Source organism: Haemaphysalis longicornis, unplaced genomic scaffold (assembly GCF_048455015.1).
Source record: "Haemaphysalis longicornis isolate Haplotype H1 unplaced genomic scaffold, Haemaphysalis longicornis Haplotype H1 scaffold_9, whole genome shotgun sequence".
In the NCBI taxonomy this organism is placed as follows: domain Eukaryota; kingdom Metazoa; phylum Arthropoda; class Arachnida; order Ixodida; family Ixodidae; genus Haemaphysalis; species Haemaphysalis longicornis.
The window spans coordinates 13,689,146-13,712,303 of NW_027526460.1; the positions used below are offsets into that span (position 1 = coordinate 13,689,146).

The window sequence follows — 23,158 nt, forward strand, 5'->3', positions numbered from 1 at the left end:
AGTCATTCCCACACAAACAGCTGGAGACATCTGCTGGTTGTTTAACAGCTGCGCTGAGAGAGCTCGTATCCACTGTGTGGTTATATCTTGTGCAATTTTTGAGCGGCGATTATTGAACAAACCAGTGAGATAGAGGAGAAACAAATACCACGAGGACAGTCACTAGGCTTACTGGTATTAAGTCCAGTGACTGTTCTTGTATCATTTGTTTCTCGTCTTCGGGTTGCGTAATTTCACTGGTTTGTTTATTAAGCATTCATGAACCAACAGGGCCAGAATTGCACATTACTTTGCGATTAATAAGCTTATTGTTTGCCGATCTTTGGTTAGCTATATTGTTGCTTGCAAGTATACCCTTGAACTGGGAATTAACTTGGGGGCAACAATATTGCGACAGCTGCGACTACGTGCACCTTTCAGCAACACCTAAGGTATTACTAGCACACAGGATAAAACTAAACCCTCTCTTCCGATTCCCGACTCGCCGTGCATAACGGGACGTCACGATTGTGCGCGTGATTGCCGGAGGAGGCGGCGACAGAGTTGGCGGTGTCGCGGATGGAGGGTTTGTCCATTGCAAGTTTCTCAAGTGGTCCTAGCTCTCTGGAGGGATTAAAGTCGACCCAACGAGGGTGCAGCCCCACATAAATTGTGAATTCGTCCGTAACGGGAGGCGTATGCCCCTGATATCCATTAAGTCATTTGCGAGCAGTCGGCTCCATGATTTTATGTGTTGGTAAACAATATAGAATTCACAATGGCGAGTATGAAGTCGAAAATAGTGTATTCAAGGAGAGGAACCGGAAAAGTCCGCTGCTAAAGGTTCCAGTGTCGTTGCTAGTAGCTTTTTCCTTTGGAGGTGTCGCTTGCAAATCAGCACGGCACGAAAACTGATGCGACTCTTATTGTTCCACATTGATAAAAAATACCAAATTTAGCCGTAGCGTTAAGGAATGAAGTTTCCATCTACAGTAAAAGGTCGTTAATTCGAACTCGAAGGGGACCATAAAACTGTTGGAATTAAGCGGAGTTCGAATCAGCGGGAGGGCGCTAGAATGAATGGACATCGCACCACACTGCGCGGGCAGACAAAGAAGCCACCTCTGGACTTGTTATCGCGAAGTAGAGGCTACTATACGTTTGTGGCAGGGGATTTTTAAAAAAATGTTCGTGGAGGTCGAACTGCACACAAACTTAACGGATCAGTCAGTTATACGCCTGAAAACAGGCAGCTACATTGCATTCATGTGAGCAGTGAGCCGTAATGTCGAAATAATCACGCTGTCTACGCGCGAAAACAAGTTTATTTACTAGGCAGGGTCGAGGCAATCAAAATGAGAGTAGTCGGTAATATGCATTTGCTTGCGTTTCTTCTGTCCCGACTTCACGAGCATCGCTTGGAACATGCCGAAGAGCTCCAGCGCAGTGTCAGAATACTCATCTGCCGAGAAATAACGTGCTGCAGCACCCAGCCTCGGCGCTCATTTGCATGCATCGCTAGTAAATTTGGTTCGGCTTGGATTTTCAACACATTGTAACCACTCTGGGCCAACTTCTTTTGCGAGCATGGATGGAAAGCAAAGTATCCCAGTTCGAATTAACCATTCTGGATCGGAAGTTTTCCTCCATTGAAATATACAGGGCTGTGCCGGGACCAGGGCGTCGGTTCGAAATAATCGAGTTCGAATTAACGAGCTTTTACTGCAAATTACCGAACGGAAGCAACGGGATAGATGCTAGCCGCACATCCATGATTCATAATTAGACCTCGGGGTGTGGGGCGAGGGCGGTGAGCTGCGCAGACGTTTGTGCGAACTCTGTATACGAGTGCACGGCGTGCGGAACCTCCGAGGGGGCACAGCCCACTTGGCCGTGTGCCCTGGGTACACAGTTAGTTCCGAGTCGGAGTTGCGCCCTTCGCCGCCCATCTCCGGAAGCGGGGGTTATCTACCCGCTGTGCGGCCGTACTCGAGCGCGGTGTATACCCCGGAAGCGAGAGCCGAACGATATTTGGGAAACAAATGCGTGTTCTCGGCTGCAGTGCCCTCAGCCGCTCTTCCGACGGCGGCGGCGGGTGAACGACATTGACCGGCGATCCGTTTTCCTCGTGTCAACCGCCGCCGAGAGCCCACGCGCGCGCAGCGAGCGCCCCGGATGCGCCTCGTGCCTCCGCGGCGCTTATTTACGCATCCTCGGGGTGCGGAAACGGCCCGCGCAAGGTGTGTCACCGGCGCGCTAACCGGGACCGCGGCGAGAGGGGAAGCGTCAGCTGTTAAAACGCCATTCTTGATGGAAGCAGCAAAAAAAGAGCCCAGGATACAGGCACGTCCCCCCACCGTCCTCCTTCGCCCCTGAACGGATCAAGTACGCGTGGGGACTTGGAATAAACAAGAGTGCGGAAATTGGAAACGCAGGAAGCTGGAAAGTGTGTCTTCCGGTATACTCTTCACCGCCTTCTGGCTTGTTGTTAACACCCTTCGTTTATCGAAGTTGATCGGGGTTCACCTCGCCGGGATAAGGAGGGTGGAGGGGGAAAAAAGAAAAAGGTCGTGAAGGTCACAGGCAGCCGTTCTCCGTGAATTCGTTTTCTCCTTTGGCCCGTCTTCTTGGCTGGGGCAGACTTCTCGCCGAATCCATGCCGTCATACAAACGAACATGACTCACGCCGACGTCATCGGCTGAAGAAAGCCGTTCGGCTGTGGCGGCGCTCGGAGTGAGGCAAGTATGCTTCGCTGACTCGCGCATATTTACTGTATGGTAGGCCGCGGTTTGCTTATTCAAAGGAGTCTAATTGTGCTTTTGTATGTGTATATGCTTTGTTTTATCCTGCGTTAACAAGAGATTAAGAAGTAAGAAGACATCAGTCAAATTGGGGAATGTCCGCCCCCTTATAGGGCTAAAGCTCCGATAAAGATGTGACTGGCGCGCATCACGTTTTTTTTTTTAAATCCAAAGTGTTTTGTTAGAACCAAAGTTTCTTCTCCGACGCCGCAGACGTTACGCTGTCTTTGAGCTGCGCTTAGTGATCCCCGCAAGAGCTTCTTGTATTGCCGCCTCTTAAATTATGGCAACAAGCAAAATACACCGCTGGCGCAGTGTGTTCACAGCTGCGCGTGGAAACGAAGTACAGAAGAGTGAAACATTGCCATGCCCCTCTCTCACAAAAGGGGAGAGGGAGATTCTAAAGCCTGCAGTCCAAAACAGCCAAGGTAACCAAAAAAGAGGCAAGGCAGATTGAAACAAATAAATGGAGGGAAAAAATGGAAGCTAAAACGTCGTTAGAGATGTACAGGGCTGAGAAATTGAACACCAGAAAGGAAAATTTCTACGAAAATTCCCAGGGCACTGCTTTGCTTTTTGAGGCTAGAGCAGGTTGCCTGCGAAAGTTTTGTGGGAAAGTATTCACAAAATGATGGGGTATGCGTGGTCTGCGGAAAATAAACAGAAACTATGCGGCACATAGTGTTAGAATGTGAGGATATCCATCCAAATTTACCTGAAGGGAATATTCGGCTTCCAGAAGCCCTAGGATTTAAGGGTATCACAGAGGAAGTTAACTTCAAGGCTGTCGAGGGGACGAAAAGAAGATTGGAATGCTGGTGGACGAAAAGCAGAGAAGGCAATATTGCTTAAGACCACCTGTAACAGGAAAAAAAACGTATTTTGTGCCTAATTAGCTTTTTGTGCCTGCCCTAAGCAGAGCTAGTATTAAACCAAGAGTGTAAAACATGGGTACATTAGTCCTTTTCGGTCAGATGACATGTTATCACCCCGCTACAAAGGGGAAACTAATAGCAATCATCATCACTATCATCATCAGTAAAACGGGAAACCACGGGCGAGACAAAGGTCGGGAGATGAAAGCCAGGCAGCGAGAAGCCACTTGCCAAACTCCTTGTGTTCCCCTGTTCCTCGCCATTTTTACTTCGTTACCTTTTTTTTTCGGGCCCTATCTTAATAATGTATCCTCAAAAGCAGTCTTGCCCAATAAAAGAGTGCACCGTTTTGGTAGCAAATATACTCACGTCACAGACAACGGAATCAGCCTTTGCCTTGTGCTGTTGTAACCCACATAAAAATGCAGTGTAAACTTGTAAACGCATACAATGTGTGGAGTATAGTTTCCAGACGCTCGAGATAAACCTGCTCAGCCAACGACTTATCACCAAGGTCTTTATAGTGACCTTGCGCTCGCGCAGACTCCATGCAAACCATGTCGCCCAAAATCTCTGCCGCATGCCCTCGAGCGCACGTCTAATTCCCGCAGAGGGCCGTCTACTTTCGTTTCTTAACTTCACGGGCTGCACGCTATAATCGGAGGTCACAAAAAGACGTCCACCATGCACGTGGCCTGCTCGCGTTGCTTCCAGCATCCGAGCTCCAAGCGCTCTTCCGCCACGTCGGGGTTGTCCCACTCCAAGGGGGATGTGTATGCATACAGACAGCCACGCAGACCGCGTGAGGCAACGAACACTGTCACGCGATACCGCGTCAGCAGCGTGTTTTCACGGCGTCTCTTTGCATGCGAGCTGCTGGCTCTCTCCTCTGCAGACGGGGAGGAATGCGCGTCGACGCTAACGAAGCGTTGCGACCCTGCACTCTCCGGGAACGCGAGCACGGGGGAATGAGTGTCATGTGCGCGCGCGACTTGTCGTTTCCGTAGAAACGTCCCGCAAATGCGACAAAGTTGCGCTTGAATCGTAGTTCGGGTCGTTTCAAGCGATGAACCCGTGTGGCAGCAGTCCAAGACCAGACGGAAGTAAAGGGAAAGAAAGCTAACGCAGGGGAGGAGGCGGCATCGTTAAGCACTGAGCAGGCTGCCGCTAGAATAGTGCGTCAGCCGCCGTTCTTCACGTCTATCCGGTGGCGTTAAACTAGCAGCGTTCGAACAGCAGCATTCAACTGGACAATAATTCATCCACATTTACAACTCATGACAGCTGATTAGGTGTCCTTGGAGTTTCAAAGACGACGATGTTTCTTGGGATTGTCTAAGCGCGAAAACTTGGTCTGTTTGTCTGTCACTCGATTCAACTGTCCGGACAAAAAAAAAAGGTAAACGAATGCTTGCGCACCAAGTATATGTAGGCAAGACTCTTACTAAATACTAAAACTGCTGCCATAGCTCATTCGTGTCACGTTATACTCGCCGCAAAGAAAACCTCAGCATATTTAATCGAAAATAGTGGGGAAGTACTAGCGTGTTTTGAGAAAGAAGACACGTTGGGTTGTTTTTTTACGATAGCGGATGAAAAGCAATAACTCAAAGTGGTGTTAAAGGAAACACTGAATAAAAGATGTCGACTCGAGGAGCTCATCGAACAGATGGCGCGCGAGGAGTGAGTATGCTGGAAAATTAAATTGAATTGAACACATCCATTGCATTCATCACGGAAGAAGCGGGAGGGGAGGTAAGAGCGTAAAAGGTGAAAGGGAGAGAGTGGAGGGAGTGTAACGCGGCAGGGGAGGCAGAACATCACCGACTTTCTATGACAACTGCACCGAAGCAACCAAACACATGGGTGAATTTTGTTTTGTTAGCTTTGATAGGTTCTTTCAATTTCAATGCCGCGAACCAAAACAACGTGTATTCTGGTTAAAAGAACACTGATAATATTGTTCATGTTTCTGTGTTTTGCTCTAAATGTTCCCCGGGTTTCGTTCTCGCTAAGCAATGTTGACCTGTGGCAAACGTCATACCGGCCCATAGTAGATCGGAAAGTTGCTTGCAGTGTACTGCTTTCCCACACATACTGTTGAGGAAGAATATTTTTTGCAGCTTTGCAGCTGAAATCGGTTCTGTCAAGGTGTGCTTCGCACATACAAATTATTTAGAACACAATATAGCCCAGCAAGCCCTATTTCTAAGCTTTGGTTGCACGGTAAATGGCTAACTTATGAGCCTGCTCAACGTTCTGAATGAACCAAGGCATAACGTCTGTGAGTTAGATGGGGAAGGACTCATGCAACTGTTCATGAGCAGTGAAGCTATACAGTTATTGCTAGTAAAAATAACAGGGGTAAGCTATTAAGCCTGGTTAAATACCAGCGAAACCTGACACGGAAGGTATACGGCAAAACAACCATATGTCCTGTTGGACATAATTATATGTGTTGGCGAACTAAATTCACTTGACCCAGCCTCCCCTCGTCTACCCTAGTTCACTCTCCCCTCCCTCTCCCCTCTCCTTCCTTCACATCCTCCAGCCGCTCCTTCACTTCATACGCCATCCTCGGTTCGAATATCAAACTTCCCGCCTTAGCGCTCCTTTGTCGGCTTCTTTGCGAAAACGTTGTAAACAGCGCGAATTCGTGCTGAAGTCATAACGAATGCCTAGGACCAGTAAGTATGACCCCCCAAAAACCGACCGAGCTCAATGACTCTTTTTTTAAGATGCTGCGCAGCATATATATACGTAGGACGAGTCTGGTTGCCTTGAGGTGTCGCAAATTTTAGCAAGGTGCTTTGCGATACTATCCTATTAGGTACCACAGCGCCTTGCGTCTCTTTGCCGCCTGTGTAACGGGATCTGCGCAGCGGTGCAATCTGTAGGTGTACGTGCGATTTTGACTGCTTGTAAAGTGGTTTGATTTTTATTTCTTCGATATTACTAACAAACCCTTACCCCAGTTTTCTCCTTACGCTTGGAAAGTTAAGACGTCTTTATTTAAAACACAAACACATCCACAATAGGCGAACCTTAACAGTAAAAAAAAATGCCCTTTCCGTAGTGTGAGCTCCGAGCGAGCTGGCTTTTAACCAGAAATAAAACACACCCATGCAATAAAGAGGCGACCGGCGCTGTGCGCCGTTTCCTGTCGGGGCGGCTGTGAAGCTGAACGCGGCTGGCGCCAAAGGCGACGCGTGCACGATGAAGCGAAGGTATACGTACACGCGCATACATCACTATAAACGCCCCGCTAGAGGAAGCGCAGGAGAGAAAGAAAAAAGAGCGCCGGTGGCGGAGCAGGCGTTGCGTCGATCGCGGCAGAAGACAGGAAGCGAGTTCGCCGGTGTACGCCTGGTGACTCATCGGGTGGGATGCTGCGGCGGCGGCGGGACGGGCTCTCGACGATGCGGGCAGCGGGTCACCCAGCCACGCCGCTGCGCCCTGGGTTCGCGTAGAACACCAAGGAGGGACGTGATGCGTGCCGAATGTATACTTTATGCAGCGACGGGCAATGCTATATTTCAAGAGAGACACATGAAATAAACGTTTCACAGAGCAAACGTTGGTGGTTTGGCCGCCACTCGATGGAATTGATCGCATCGCTCAAGGTAGTTTCGGGTCTCGCTCTGGCCTGTCTCCCCGTTTTTAACACGAAAGTGTTTAATTCGGGGTACACAAAGATTTCGGGGAAGTCATGTCCGTCACGGAAACGACGCTGGTACTACGGAGCAAGCGGCCTGTAAAGAGTGCACCCCTGCACACAGGGTCTTCGTGCGGGGAAGCAACCTTCAGAAGTAAAGAGTACGTTATACTTAGGGTTGCTCGTTTTTGGGTTTTATATTTTAACACGAAAGTGTTCTATGCCGCGATACCCCAAGATCCACTGACGTGTCCGTCACGGAAACGACGCCAGTACACCTTTGCAAAAGCGAGCCGCCAGCACGACGCCTTTCCACAGGCACACCCACAAGACAACCGCCGTCCAGCAATCATGCTCAGCTGCAGATTTCGCTGCAAATTTCACTTTCGTGTTTTACCGATTCCTATGAAAGAGGAATCAACCAAATTTTTTTCCAAGTCCGGCGTCCAAAACCAGCACTAATTTCCCCAAGTGACAGTCTATCTGTACACTTGGGTCTAGGCTGAAGCGCCGGAGCAAATGACCGGAAAGTCCTGGTCAGCGTGGGGGCATGGTCAGTAGGCCCTCTCACTGCACGAGGGTAGGGTGGGGGGGTGCCACCCCGGACGGGTGTGGTGGCAACAACATGTCATGTGATAGGGGGAAAGGACGAGGGGTATAGGGTGGGGGAGATGGCATGGGGTATTTGAGCGTTTAATAAGTTATTTCAAAAAAAAAAGTTAGAGCTGAGGTACCATAAAGCGGAAAGTTGCTAACTAGGGAATTCAGCGTATACTAGCGGACATTACACAGGGACAAAGCCGAAGAGATGAAACACACACTACAACTTCAAAGGGACCCCACAACACTTTCTTCAACTTTTTTGAAATCCTAATTTTTGCAGAACGTAGTCACCCAACACATCTAGTACTTGGATTAGGGGATCGCAAAGTACTTCAGCCAAAAATTACTGCTCTATGCCCATCAGATAACTTGTAAACTTGCTCAAAATATTTTTCTCTCTTTCCAGGTCTTGACGTTCTTCGACGGCTCGAAGTACCTCACCAAGGCCATGTAGCGGCTGTTGGCCGGTTTTCCTTCAGTTGCAGCAATGAACGCTTATCGATAGCAACTTTAAAAAAAAACCACAAAAACAAAGCAGAAATGGAAAATGTATCTGCTGCGGCGTGCAAATAACGCAGTGCCGCTCCGTGCTGGCGATAACTACAGCTTTCGCAGTGGTTCCAGGCACGAATGAAAGAGTGAAAGCGCTTTTCCAAAGGGTTTCAGGGTCCCTTTAACTCAGTTTATGGCACTGTGGCACACTGTCATCTGCTTCAATAAACCGGTTAACCCAATGGAAGAAAAGGCAAATTGAGGGTTTGACGCAATGGACAAAATTTGGCAATTGGCCGTCTCTAATGGGTTCCCGAAGTTGGGCATACACAGGCGTTTCCTTTAGTTTGTCCCTGGTCATCAGGAAGGCGGCGACCGCGTCCGGGCGGACAGCGAATCATTTCCTTGTCTAATGCACAAAGCTTGACCCAATAGCAGCTGATGTGCATGGATTTCTGCAATGGCGGAGATATGCGGCTACCATTGAAGGCGCAATTACCTCTAAAAAGTAATTCAATATCACTAAATTACTGGTATTTAAAAGTCATTACATTAGATTTACAATGACCGTCGGTAGTAATGATATTTTCGATAACTACTCAGTTTTGACATGAGAAATAAAACATATTGTTTTCCTGTTTGTAAACTATATAGATATTTTTATCACGGCGCAGTAGCAAGTGAGCTTTGAGTTTTGTGTCTCGCAGAGCACCGCCTGTATAAAGTATATTTCGTTATTCTGAAGAGCCGTTTTACCGCGGTGAATTAAAAGAGGGACTTCGTCGCCCTTAATTAAGGACTCTTCCAGCCAGTGATTTCCCTACACCCCCCCCCCCCCCCGATGGGGTGTGTAGACCCCCCCTAGTTTTTCTGGACACCCCCCCTTGAATCCCCAACTTTCACTCTTGTCAGTCCTTGTATGGACCTTTTTCAGTATCGATCTGCGTCAAGTAAGACGTGTGCAAGTTTAATTATAAGAACTGCAAATAAATAACATATCGATTTGTCAGAGGCCACTGGTACAGAGCAAGAACAAGCCCGTGAGGAGGTACGAGCAAAGCATATATCGACAAGCACTCACCCAAAATTACTTCTACTGAGGCCGCCTTTGACTTGAACTAAGTGCAGTAAACACACATATAATTTACTTTCTTCATTGATTCGATGCCGTTCTTTGTTTACAACCGTAATCTTTGCAGAAGCTCTTTCAGCATGTACATTTAAAATGGGCAATTTGGCGAGGCGAAGCGCTACGGAAGCTAATCCTGGCGTTTTAATAAATCGGGAGCGTACAATCGGTGCCTGATTTGTAAGTGCTGCATAATTCCTGTACTACCTAAACATTGTTTCAAGAACTCAAATTTCGTCACTGGCCCTGGTAGAAAGTTCGAAAATGTTCTTATACGTTGAAAAATGGCGAGAAATTAAAAAAATAACTGAATACGGACCTTTCATGGTAAAAAATGAATTTCTCTAAATTTGTTTTTTTCTTAGATTGAATAGAAAGCACCGCCTCTCAGGTGTATATATATATATAGAAAATGAAAAAACGCACGTCACGGGGATGAGCGTTTGGTTAACAGACGTCTATTATTTAACTAGTGGGGTAAAAAAACAGCTTTTCTAGTTTATGAACCCCCCCCCCCCCCCCCAGAGCTATTGAGACACCCCCCCCCCTGATTCGATGCCTGGGGAAACCCCTGATTCCAGCCTTATGTATACCACTCGCAGATGCCGAAATCGCTGACATCTTAATTCCTGCGCCGCTTGAGTTTGTCATTGAGGGAATCCTATGGCATTGACCCTTAATCATGCCCCTCTCCGTCTTACGACGGCGACGGTCGAACGCGAAGCTTTCTCGTGATGGATTGTTTGGTTGGCCCATCCCACACTGCGCGTACGTGATACTGTGGAGGTGCGCATTACTTTCCTGGAATACCCACAGCAACACTGGGGTGTGCACTCCGCGGATTGGTACTAGCTGCTGCTTGGCGTTCGCTTCCACCATGCCGAAATGCATGAGCAGTCGGATAGGCGCCGGCTACATAAAGCGAGGGACCCAGTTTTGATTGCGGACACGGGAAGCTTTTTTTCTTTTTTTTCACTTCATTCACGATCATTTATCATTATCGTCAGAGAAAGTTGGCTTTCCTGCGTGGCGTATTGGCGCCAAAGGCATCAGTGAGGGCAATAAAGCTCTGTTATAAAAAGTCAGTGTCAGCGTCAGCTGTGTGGTGCTGTCTTCAGATTGGAAGGCACAGCTTGCAAGTATCGATAATAATATTTTTACTTTGTCATTAAATTCAGCATGCGCGCTGACATCACGATAAGCAAGCTTGTACTTGTTCGCTGTGATGTCAGCCTCATCAATCGTTTACCAAAACAAATTTGTAAAAACTCTTACGTGCCCCTATTATCAAACAAAGGCTTAAGCCGCTGTGCTATGCACTCGGCCTTTTTAAAGTCGGCTTCATTACTACAAACATCTGCATTCATGGTAACACCTCTTTTCAGACGCCATATAGGTTAGTTTGATACCAAGGTAGAAGACCCTATCCTAGTGATACCTCGCGCAACGCCAAATACAAAGTTCCAGCACGGTCGCCCTCACTATTGTACACAAATGCTTTGCTGGGAAGATATTTCCGGGTCAATATAAAAGGACTTATAAATGGGACGATACGAATGCCCTAGTGCCTAGGGTAATAAGGGCCTGCCGAAAACCCCATAACACTAGAAAGCTCTATACACCGTTCCCCTATAACTTTGGCTTCACTACTATACACAAGTGTACTCCTGGTAAGACACTTCCCAGTGGCCCTATACGACGTCTGATACTAAAGTCTGATGACCGAAGAATCTTGTATTCAATACCTGCGTAAGACCCCATGTATACCAACTCTCCGTAGAAAACTATACACCAAACTGTAAAGTCTACTCCACTATCAAACAGATGTGCATTGCGAGAAAGACATTTCTAGGGGGAATACGCTATCAAACAGATGTGCATTGCGAGAAAGACATTTCTAGGGGGAATACGAAGTTTCATATAAGAAGTCTAATGTAAGGAGTCTAAGGCCCTAGCCACTTCCTAACAGCGAAGCTGTTGATAGTTACTCCCGCCACTTACCACGCACGTGAGCACGCCCTTGACAAGGAGCGCCCGGCATCGTCCAGGCTTGCGCGTGGCGCTCGCAAAAAGAAAAAGAAATATCTGCTCCTTTCGTTGCAAATGCCGTCAAAAGACGATAGTCTTTATCGGCTTTTGCGAAGTAAATGCCTCCCTTCGCTTTCCTGCTCACCTCTCATGTTGTTCCTCTTGCGTAGCGCTCCTCCCAAGGTAAAGACGCCAAAGGTTTGCTTAATTCACTTTAAATTTCCCGCGTTCCACTGCTCCAAACCGGGTGTATCGATGCGAACGCTGCCGTACGGCGAAGACGCGCGTTAATCGAGGCGCTCTACTTCAACGTTTATAGAACCGCGTTTCCCTACTCCAGGTGCGTTGCAAGCAGAACGTGGAACCTATCTAGTGGAACCTTGCGTAACTCTTGCCGCTTGATTTCTTCAAATGCCGCCAGAAGCTATATGGCGCGGGCGACAGCAGGCGACGGCGGAGTGATATTTTCTTCTTCAGTTGATGAAGTATTTAATATCGCCAATATCAAACATGTACGATTTTTTATAAAGGAACGCTGCAAATATCACTTCTGTATCAATTTGTTGTCTTATATATGCGTAATGTCTTGTTTTTCAACAATATTGGCAAGTATGAACATTACACCGGACTTAAACGGGCGCATTTAGCTGTGACTATATAAGACTATTGCGCAGGCTTTGAATTACTTTGGCCGGGTGGCTGAATCGAGTCATAGACAGACAGACAGACAGACCAAAAAAAAAAAAAACATTTCACCGGCGTCCACGTCTCAAGGGGGGCACAAGACATCTCGCGCTACAGACGCCCAGTTCGCGAAGCCGGTTCCACTCTGGGAGAAATTTGAAAGCCTCTGGACAAAACGATCCGGGCCCGCCAGTTATGCACGAGGAAGACGACGATATAGATGGACACGACGATGGCTATTATTACCACACTTAAAAGCGACGACGGGACATGCAAATAAACAATTACAAGCCTAATACAATGCGTGCTGGTGTGTCCTTCAGTGCTTATATGGAAAGACATCCTCCAGCTTCACTGTGGTTCAAGCCTTGTGCGACTTGGTGCAAGCTTCGCCAATTTTTATTAGTGCATTTTCGTAGGCGGCTTAAGTGTGACACATGGGGCGTTATACAGACGGGCAGACGAGTTTCTTCGGCAAGTTCACAGAAAAAAAAAAAAACGTTTAAGCATTTCAAAACCTTAAGGAAATATTCGCGGGATTATGTGGGGGATATATCCTTGAGGTTATACACTTCAGCCGCCAACATTTTAAGCAATTCATGGGGAAGGGAGCAGGGCATACAAAGGCGGGCCGACGAGCATACTTCGCTTCGTCGGAACGTGCACGTCCACGGGAGTTCCTTGTCAAAACGAGATCAAACTGCTGCGAAGTCGTTGCATAACCGCGCGGCTCCTTTACTCACCACACACTGCCCTTATCTCGTCTCTCATCTCTCGAACGACCGCTTTCACCGCCATTCCCACCGTTCTTTCTACAAGGAGTAAAGCCGGAATTCCCCCCAAAAGTACACAATTTTAAAGGGCGTTCCAAAACACTGAACAATGCCTCAGCGTGGGCCTGTGTTCCACAACGCTCAATTACTCGTTGGCCGTGCACTATGGAAAACTTGCGCTTAAACTATCCCTCCCCGTTCTCTTACATTGTTTTTTCTCCTATTCTACGCCCGCTGGCGGGACACGATTCGAGACGTGCAACGGTGGAGAGAAGAAAAACAAATAAGAGAGGAACTGTAAAAAAGTTCTCCGCTCTCACGAAGCAGCACGGTGGTGAAGCCGAGGCGAGTATGTATCTCGCCGCAAAATTACAAGGTCGCGACACTTTGCAAGATCACACGTACACGAACCTGCAACACCGATCTCCGCCCACGCAGACGGGACAACCGCGAAAAGGTACCATAAGCGCTCCCATGTAAGCGCTTCTCCCGCTATGCGCTAGACACCACATTTTCCACAAGAAATGGAGGCATACAAAAGCGAGGATAGCGCATAAAGGAGGCCGGTGTTTGTTCTTCTTCGGTGACCCGAAGGCGTCGGCTAAAGAAGGGAAGAGGGCATTTGGCAGCGAGCAGGGGCGGCCTTAGCGACCTCGGCGGGACCTGCGCGCGTTGTTTCCCTGAAAGGAGGTACACGGTGCGCGCTTGTATGTATACCGCGCTGGGTGCCACTCGGACACAATGGCTGCGCGCAACTTGGGCAAACAATCGAGACCGCTGTCGGGAGGTCCTTCCTCACGCCGTGCACGAGAGAGAAAACGTAATTAGGAGAGAAGGTGGTGGCGGTGAGAAATGGCTTCACACGTACACAGGCGCGTATATAGCTGCACACGCCGCAGACTGGGCGCGATAGAAAGACAAGAGGGAGAAGGAAAAAGAGCGCGTGCTCTCGGTTGTCCATTTCCTGCTCACCCTTCTTCTCTGAGCGCTCTGCTCAGTGGCCGGCGAGCGGCCACCGCACGAATGGACAAAACGCGCTCATTTCCTTTTCCCACGACGAGCAGCCGCACGTTTTTTCATACGCGACGCGTGACGTATCGGCGCTCATCCCGCGTGGCAGAGCGCGGCATCGTCGACCGTCGCCGGTGCCCCCTACAGCGCGGCCGCGTGCACGAGATCTCGCCACCTCTCGCGACCCCGCGGGGTCAGAGGTCGCGGAGGCGTGGGCGGGAGCCCAGCGAGGAGGCAGCAGCCGCAGATGTAACCATTACGGCCGTCCATTGTCGAAGGACCCCCGCGGCATGCAGGCCTTCTCCTAACAAGCGTATCGCGGATCAGCGGATGCACGGAGCGCGGCCGGCCGCCGTCCAGCGTTGCCGCTCCTGCTGCGCTGCCCGCTCGGCGGCGGCGGCTGCGGCGAGCCCTTTGCGTCACGACCTCGGCCACAGTGCCCCTCTCTCCCCATTCAATCTGCCCCTGAGGAAGCGAACTCCGTGGTCCAAGGCAACGAGAGGAGAAGAAGCGACGTAGTCCTCGCTGGCGGCGGCACTCCCGTGCGTGCGGGGGCGGACGAGCACCGCTGCTCCGCCGCCGCCAAGAAGCAGCGCTGCTGCCACCGAACTCGTACGGGCCGCGAGGAGGGGGAAACGCAGTTCACGCACGCCACCAGTCTGAACCTGGCCGGCGACCTGTGTAATGCCCAGGATTCATGAGCTAACGTTCCTCTTCTTTTCTTTTTTTTTTTTTTGTGTCATCGGTTAGTTGGTCGGTGGGTCTGGTTTGTAAGCGTTGAGCATGAGCCGGCGCAATTAGCAAAAAATAAACCAATGAGAGAAATAAATAAAACATACAGTGGAATACACTGGGAATACAGCAGGACTAACAAGAATTAGAGCAAAAAAAATCATGTTTAGAAGCAAGGGAAAACAAGAAAGAAGAAATAAAAATAGACAGCGGGAAGAAAATGCAAAAAGAAAAAGAAAAACTCTGCCTCACGATAACGACTGTTGAAGCGCGAAGCTTTCTTTCGCGTGAAAATAAAACGGCGATGGGCCGAAGTCAAAGACGCTGCAACCAAAGTCCAAGCCTCAACGATCAAAATGCAAGTGCAAACTGCCGGCGAGTCCAAACTCAGACGACAGCAAACGAGTCCCTCGCGAGAAAGTTGAGCCCCCCCGACCTTTTGTCGTCGTCCAAAATATAAACTGCCAAAGTCCTCTTCAACACAGCCAAAGTCCGAAGTCAGTCAACTCCCGCTCAACCAACTCAAAAGGAAATGCTGAGCAACGCTAATACGATGATGGCGCAGTCGAATAGACGTCAGTTTCATAACCCGAGGGACCCAGGTTCCACTCCGACCACTGCAAGCGTTTTTTTTTTTTTCTTGTTTCATCAACATCATCGTGTGTCCTGCCACTGTGTAAAGTTGGCTTTCATGCAGTGAGTTTTAACGACACCGACATCAGTGAGGCCAATAGTGCTTCGCATTAGAACAAACGAACTAATAAACCCTTAATAACCTTAAAATGTCGCTGACGCCCCAGTTATGAGTCATCTCATTTCACTGACGATCTGCGCTGTGATTTCGGCCGAATTCTTTATTTCTCCCATTATCAAGTGAGACTTCTCCGTTAACGTATACTCTAAGCCGAACCATTTAATTAGGAGCACATAACTGCCGACTTCTGACGCTGGCGCTTCCCATTCCTCCTTGCAGTTGAGTAGGCGTGGGGCATTCACGTCAAACCGGACACTTAAAATTCTTGTTACTGCCCGAACACGCACACACGCAGCTGGTTTCCTTAGGACTGAAGGTCACAACAGGTATTAACAAGCGTGGTCAAACTTACCGCTAAGGTCGCAGTCCTTCGTTCTGCAGGTAACTTGCCAAAACGGGCGTCGTGCAGCCGCTCAAACATGAGCACTGCTTGGAGGCATGATGTGGATTCAGATATTCGTTGTGGACAAGGACCAGATATACGAGCAACCGGTTCGGGTGACAGTGATGGTACGCCATGTATAACGCACATGGTTACTTCCTCGAGGGACGCACGACAGAGGTAAGTCGAAAAGCGATGATATAGGCAGACGTGTCGACCAAAGAACAGCAGCGGAGAAGGGAAGCAATGTTGCAGAAAGCCATTCCAGGGCGTTCAAGGACGGACCTGACACTAAGCCCACGCTGCCAATGTCGTGAGCATGATCGTCCACTCGAGTAAGCCGGAACTCAACGGACGTCATTTAGACAGTGCTGTCAGCACACGACACGTCCTGGCTCAGTATACGGTCCTACAAAACTAGCCGTTAGGTTGCCGGCGCATGTCTTCTTAAAGCACGCGGCAAGGTCCCTCGAGCAGACTTAGATCATTCTCAGCCTTTACTCGAGCAATTTCAGGCAGTTAGAAAGGTAACCATCTTGCATTTCCCATTTTGGTATTCTTCAGCAAGCACAGTCACCCCTGAAGGAAGGGAGGAAGGGGGAAGGAGAGGAGCGGGAGGGGAGGCAGGAGTTCAGGTTTGGGGACAGCAGCGCTCGGTGCTCGACGGAGCTGGTCATCTGCTACGCGTTGGCCATGAACTCACTCTGTGCCAGGAGCCAGTACTGCCCATTTAGTATCCCTGACACGACCGGGTGCACAAGAGCGCCGCTCATGGAAAAGTAACTGTTCCCGGCATAGCTGCCGCGACGTTGACGAGGTGTTCGACAGAGATTGGGCGCTCGAATGTGATCAGAGGTTTGGGGACAACAGCGGCTACAAACAGAACGACGGGTGCGACAGAGACTGACAACGCGTTGAACAGTGATGGGGAAGGAGAGATTCTTCCAAAAGTGTGACAGGAATTTCAATCAGTGCTCCGAGCCCGAGATAGGGTTGAGGTTTGAAAGAAGGAAGTGAATATGTTCTGACTGATAATATGTGCAGTAAAGCCGGGCGATGAAAGCGAAGAAGACTCCAATATATAGATGGTGCTGGCAGGGCCATACACGAGTTGACCGATGATAATAGACAGTTACATAACAGATAAACAACTGGTTTGTGTCTATACAGCACCCAGTATATAGTCGGTGTACTTGCGCATGTGCAAAATAGGGCTGACACTTCTGCGCATGCTCAGAGCCGTGAGTTAACAGGTCCTCCGCTGTGCTATAACTCTGATAACGGGGCAGAGAACAGTGTAAGAGGTGATCACGTGTTTGGCAATGGACAAAAGGTCGCCTCCATCAGCTTGGTTGCTGCACGTGCTAAGTGCTCGCATAAATGGACCGTAAATTTTTGAATCATTGCTTAACGTGCCGAAAATATACACCTGGGCTCTGAGGCGCACGTGGAGGGCTCCGGATTAATTTTGTCCACCTCGGGATCTTTAACGAGCGCCGAAATCTCGTACACACGGGTTTTCTTGCTTTTCGCCGCCACCTGAAAAGCGGCTGCCGTGGTCGGGACTCGAACCCGAGTCCTTGGGCTCAGCAGCACAACCCGTTAGCCACTGAGCCACTACGGCGGGTGATTCGTAAATTTTTACCACAGAGTATTATGTATACCTACAGGAGATAATTTGTCGATGCGTGCCTTTTTGCGTGCTTGCTTACATTTGAGAGTGTCCGTAATCATCATCCTTGCCGTCATAATTATCATAGTACAGTGTCTGCGGAGTCCTCTTCTTCGAACTTTAACTTTTCACGAGGTGTGCATGAGCCGTATGCGCTACGTTTCTGGTTCCTGTATATATTGCAACAACCCTAGCACCACGGTTCGAACTTGCCGCCTTGGCTTGGTGCTTTGACGTCAGGCATCGGCAAATAACCGCAGGTAAACAAGGGAGAAGAAAGCCAGATGCGCTACGGGTAAAAAGGAAGAAGACGACTGTCCTGCTCTGAGATTGCGAGTAACACATAGTCTCTGAGGCACAAGTTCGCCTTATAAATAAACTTTAACCAGTCCTCCATCGTAACCATCTTTACAATGCAGGAAGCGGAAGTGAAGTGTAAAAAAGTGGCTAAAGTTCAAAACGCCTACCCACGCATAGCGTCGCAGCAAAGTAAAAGCAATATTGTTTCGGAACTTAGGTTGCTTTAATTAGCGGCTGTAATTCGACAACAAGCTTCATTAAACAATTGCATTACGTCATGAAAAAAATAGGGCTGGGCATAGATTTAAAAAAATCCCGCCATCTCCACGAAGTGAATGATGATGAGAGGGGCGAAGCTAAAATGCTTATCGGTAAAACCATGAAACATTCGCCCGCACATCATATAAAGACTCGACACGTCAAGCTTTCCACCGCTCCGTTGACAAGCCCGTCGACGACGTCGATGTTTGTGGTGATTATGTGTTTGGGACGATGACAATCGCCATGGGTAAGTTGGCGAATTCGGTGTGTGACATTTTAGCCACCTTGGCCGTCGCCTTCTGCAGAGCATCTTGTGTCGCATACCCCCGGTACGTGTCTTGAGCTCGCAGGCGACGAACGACCTCTTCTTCCTCCCCTCCTCCTTGTTGGGTAGCAACGAACGCGTTGAACGTTTTGACCTCTTCGGCCAATCTTTGGTTGGCCAATCCCTAGGGGGATCCTGCCACAATCATCATCATTCCGCCGTGTATGGCAGCAACGAGGGACGGGACATGGCCCGAGCAAGAGTCTTGAGCTCGCAGGCGACGAACGACAACCTCTTCTTCCTCCCCTCCTCCTTGTTGGGTAGCAACGAACGCGTTGAACGTTTTGACCTCTTCGGCCAATCTTTGGTAGGCCAATCCCTAGGGGGATCCTGCCACGATCATCATCAATCTGCCGTGTACGGTCGGGACAGGGCCCGAGCAAGAGGAGCTTCGCCCCTAAAATTTCAACCCGATTAATCGACTGGTTGTAATCGATCAATTGATCGATCTCTCGGTTGCGTTCGTTTGTGAAGGAAAATGCAAAAAAAAATGCTTACGTAATAATCATATTGTCAGAGTAAAAATAATATCACTATGCTTCTAGTCCTGGTCCCAGACGTCGTTCCAGGCGCATCGTCATGACGCTGACGTGGCCGGAACGCTTATCACGCTTGTAATTTGCACTGTTTATTGAACAAGGATCAGATGCACTCGGCGTAATTGCAGGGAACCCCGATTGATAGTGGTTCACTTACTCCGGAGTTGGTGCATGCAATGCTAAAGCGGTGTGAGTGTCCGCTTACAATTTTTTGTACCATGTATATTTTTATAAAAATAGTCATTTTCGCGTCTGTCTTGGCTATCACCTAGTGGTTTTCATCCCTATAACCTCGGATCCGACCCTTGCATCGTCCCTGTTGTGACTCAAGACGTGTTAGTTGAACACGAGTACGATCCTCGACATGCTTGGGCAGAATTTTAACATTGCACTCTTGGTTCATTTCGCTCACATGACTTCAGCTGATTAACCGATTTAAAAAAATTAATCACGACCAAAGCATTAATCGATTAATCGGAAGGTTAGTCGATCATTACCTGTTTTTGCCCACCCCTTGCAAAAACAGGTAATGTTCAGCTGCGTAGCCGGATATTCTGATGGGACCACGAAGACAAGACAGAATCTTTCTGTGTTCGTACGATTACACAGTTCACAACCGTCAACCTTTGACTCGGCGCAAAAGAAGCTTTCCACTACAAAAAAAAAAAAAAAGTTGCATTTAAAGGGACATATTTAAAACAACACCTGTTTTAAAAACCTTATGAACCACTAAAATCTTTATATGGCGTCTTTAGAAGAACGGACAAAAACAGGCTGTCAGTATTCAGGCTTATATGAATACTTTATAGAAATATACGAGGATAATTTTAAATCCACCTTAACAGAAAAGCCAGCAATGTCAGCCGATACAGACGATATATCTTTCTATCCATCTCACGCCCTTAACAGCGTTTGTGGAGGAAGCGTTAGGGTGAGGAGTTTAGTTCACGTGATCAGCTGGTCAAGCGGCCTTGAGCGCTCGCTCCCGCAGCCGACGCAGAAGCGCGCGGCGTAGAACACAGTCGTCTAGTCTTCGAGTACTTCTGAAGAAGAGGCAGCCTTCTCATTTTATCGCCTAGTTATCGCCTAAGTTGCGTTTTACTTTCGAATGCAATCGCGAGATCGTTGTTCAATATTTTTTGTCTGGTGCAAGGTTTTCAAAGCAAGCAACCACGGCGGCAATCTCCAAATCCTTCATGTAGACTACCCTCGTTGTGAAAGATGTGCTGACGGAATTTCGTCTTCTTATATAGGGATTGACTTAAGCCCGTTCTACATATTGCGAACTGACCTGCGAATTTGCGATACGTTTTCGTTTGTGCAGAAGCTACGCAAATAGATCGTTTTGCCGCACAAGCGGCTTCGCATCTGTGCATTCGCTGGTCAATTCGCAACATGAACAAGCTTTACAGCCGTGGTGTCCGCCTATCTCGTTGAGAGCAAGAACAAACAAAAAATCCCGTACGCTCGAGCAGTGACGGATTAAGAAGTTTCAAGGCCCGGGGCTATAGCCGCGTCCTTTGGACCGGCGACAAAGACGATTATGATGACTGGTTTAGAACGCTGTATTTTTCGAAGTCTTGATAAAATGTTCATCATTTTTATGGTCATTTTCTTGATTTCTATCATTATTTAACGGTTATTTCTTTAACGTACGAATACCTCGGCGAAACTGGATGCCACTCCCACGCACTCACTAAAATACATTGTTTCTCAAGAACTCTCTCGCGCTATAAAAGGAGCAACCTCCGAACGAATGCACACAACGAATGGGCGTGTGGACGTCTGCGCCTCCCCCCCCCCCCCCCCCCTTCCCAAAGCATTTCACCGGGCGCAACGACGTTGCACTCAAAGCCCGACATCGCCTTTCCCCGGCGTCACCGGCGTTATCGCTAGCAGTTTACGAGGTGAGTATGTTCCATAAAAACCTGAAAATGTAGAAGTTTCGGCGAGAGTTTCTGAGGGCAATTTTCGACCGTATTAACCATGTTCGTGAATCGCAAAAACCGCAGTGGGCGTTAACGCAGTTGCAATAACGTACGAAGTGCGAACACTGCTATTTGCTGACCAAGGATAAAGTAATTCACAAACGCAGTCACGGAGCAAGATGCGCAGCAAGTTGCAAAACGTGCCGCAAGAAAAAATCTTGCTATGTGCAGAATCTTGCAAGAAAATTTGCATTTGCCGAAATTTTGCTATTTGCAGCATCTTGCAAAAAGTCTTGCAGAAAAATCTTGCTTTTAAAAAATCCAGCAATTACGGCTCTTATTAATTTCCTGTGAGCGGATTACGCACTGATTCCATTCAGGGGAAAATGACGGTCAAAATAGCGAGCTTACCGGCAATCTTGGTTCCATGCTGATCCACCCTTCGAGCCAGCAGGCGGCACACTGCCGGCGGCACACACGAAGGAAACTCCTTAGGTCACCATCATCATTAGTCAACGCACAAGACAAAAAAAACATCCTCGAAGTTGCTCCTCATGTGCGGTGTCCTCCATCACCACTGTGACCGCACACAACGAAAGAACTCACGCGAACTGCAGCCCCCATGTGGTAAAGTTTTGTTGTGGCCAACTTGCCTACCGTCACCGTGTTTGGAAATGGCAAGCCTAACCAGTTGTCACCTTTTGAAGTCTCAGGCCAGCAGGAGAGTTCCTTTCACGTCAGTTCAGCGGGCAGCGAATACAGGCGGAAACTGCACAGCGCCACCGACGGATACCAGTAGCCGTTTATTCCACACGCAGCCTGCACCACATCTCTGTCACTGCTACACACATCCGCACAACTCGCACACCCAGCGAGGAAGGCATGGCCAACAATTTACGCGACATTTACACGCGCGCAACAGCGTAAAACGGCCCGAAATTCAAGCTCTGGAAGGGGAGAACCCTGAGCGTCCGTCCCAGAGGCGCAGCAACTGAAGCATCACCCGCGAGCGAAGGCAACTGGCTGTCTAGACTGTGGGATGGCAAGAAAGAACCCAGCCTGTACCGCATCGCAGGCGGTGGTTGTCTGGACAGACGTGACGAGGCGTATTTAGGCGGCAAGTTACGCCCTATAGTGCGCACTGCCCGACAGTCAGGTAGAAAACGCAACATCGTGCAACACGTCATTAGAGAATTTTAGCTGACCGTTTTCGACGGTCCGCTCCGGTATCGGCGGCGCGCTCAACGTAACCGGAGCCAATGCTGTTCGCGGCTTTGCGCGCCACGCATGCGCAATGGTGCTCCGGCCGCTTGCTATCAGCGCGGAGCGGAGCGGGGAAAACGGTCAGATAAAATTCGCTATTCTATCGATGGCGTAGTCGCACGCAGCTCACAGGCGCTTGCGTCTTAACAGCATTACAAACGTTGCAAATCATTACGATTACCGACATTGGCAACAATCTTCTCGTCGAGACGAACGTCAAATTAGTGGCTCTTGACCCGCGTTCGGGAAAGAGATTCTGGGGTGCCAATGACTGCCTGAAAAAAAAAAAAAAAAAAATCAAGCCAGCGCGGATCAGGGCTTCCCGAACTGAAGAGCCCCTCCCCCTTTCCAATCATCAGCACCTGAAACCTGAAGATCGTCTAAATAACGCTTATTCACTTACTCACTCACTCACTCACTCACTCACAACAAAGTTAACAGTTGAAATAAATTACAAGTTAGTGGATGTTAATGTTATTGTTTTTATTATGCATAATAATAAATGGATTCCATTTCTTGGAAGCGATTTCTCCTGTAATTAGGCATGCATTAAGGATGACGGCAATCGTGCGTAAGAACGCACTGCAGAAAAGCCAACTTTACACAATGGCAGGGCACATGATGATTGTGGGTTTCCTCAAAGGCGCCTCAAGTGCCTCAAAGGAAAAAGAAACACTTCCCCTGAAGTCAAACCAGGATTCCTCGCGCTATAAACCCGACGTCGACTCATATTGTAGTGTTAAGATGTCGCCTGGATTATCCAAGCACGATGAAGCAGTACTACTACGTATGCGGTTGAATGTCGCTTGCATGCAATACTTCCGTTGTATGATCAACAAATGCACTTCGCCACTCTGCCCATGTGTTGTGCGTGAAGACCTGCAACACCTCATTGTGATTGTGCGTGTTTAGTACACAAAGAGCGTCTCTCGCAGTACCCGCCGCGGTGGCTTAGTGAATAAGGCGTTGTG

At 48.7% G+C, this 23,158-nt stretch overlaps 1 protein-coding gene across 1 annotated transcript in view; it reads right to left on the reverse strand.

The window, feature by feature from the left end:
- LOC144152304 (uncharacterized) overlaps positions 1 to 22,455 on the reverse strand; it is a gene marked incomplete in the record, with an annotated part of 411,486 nt that extends 389,031 nt beyond the window's left edge. The window contains 1 exon segment of the mRNA XM_077683551.1: positions 21,336 to 22,455.
- Positions 22,456 to 23,158: the final 703 nt, after the last annotated feature.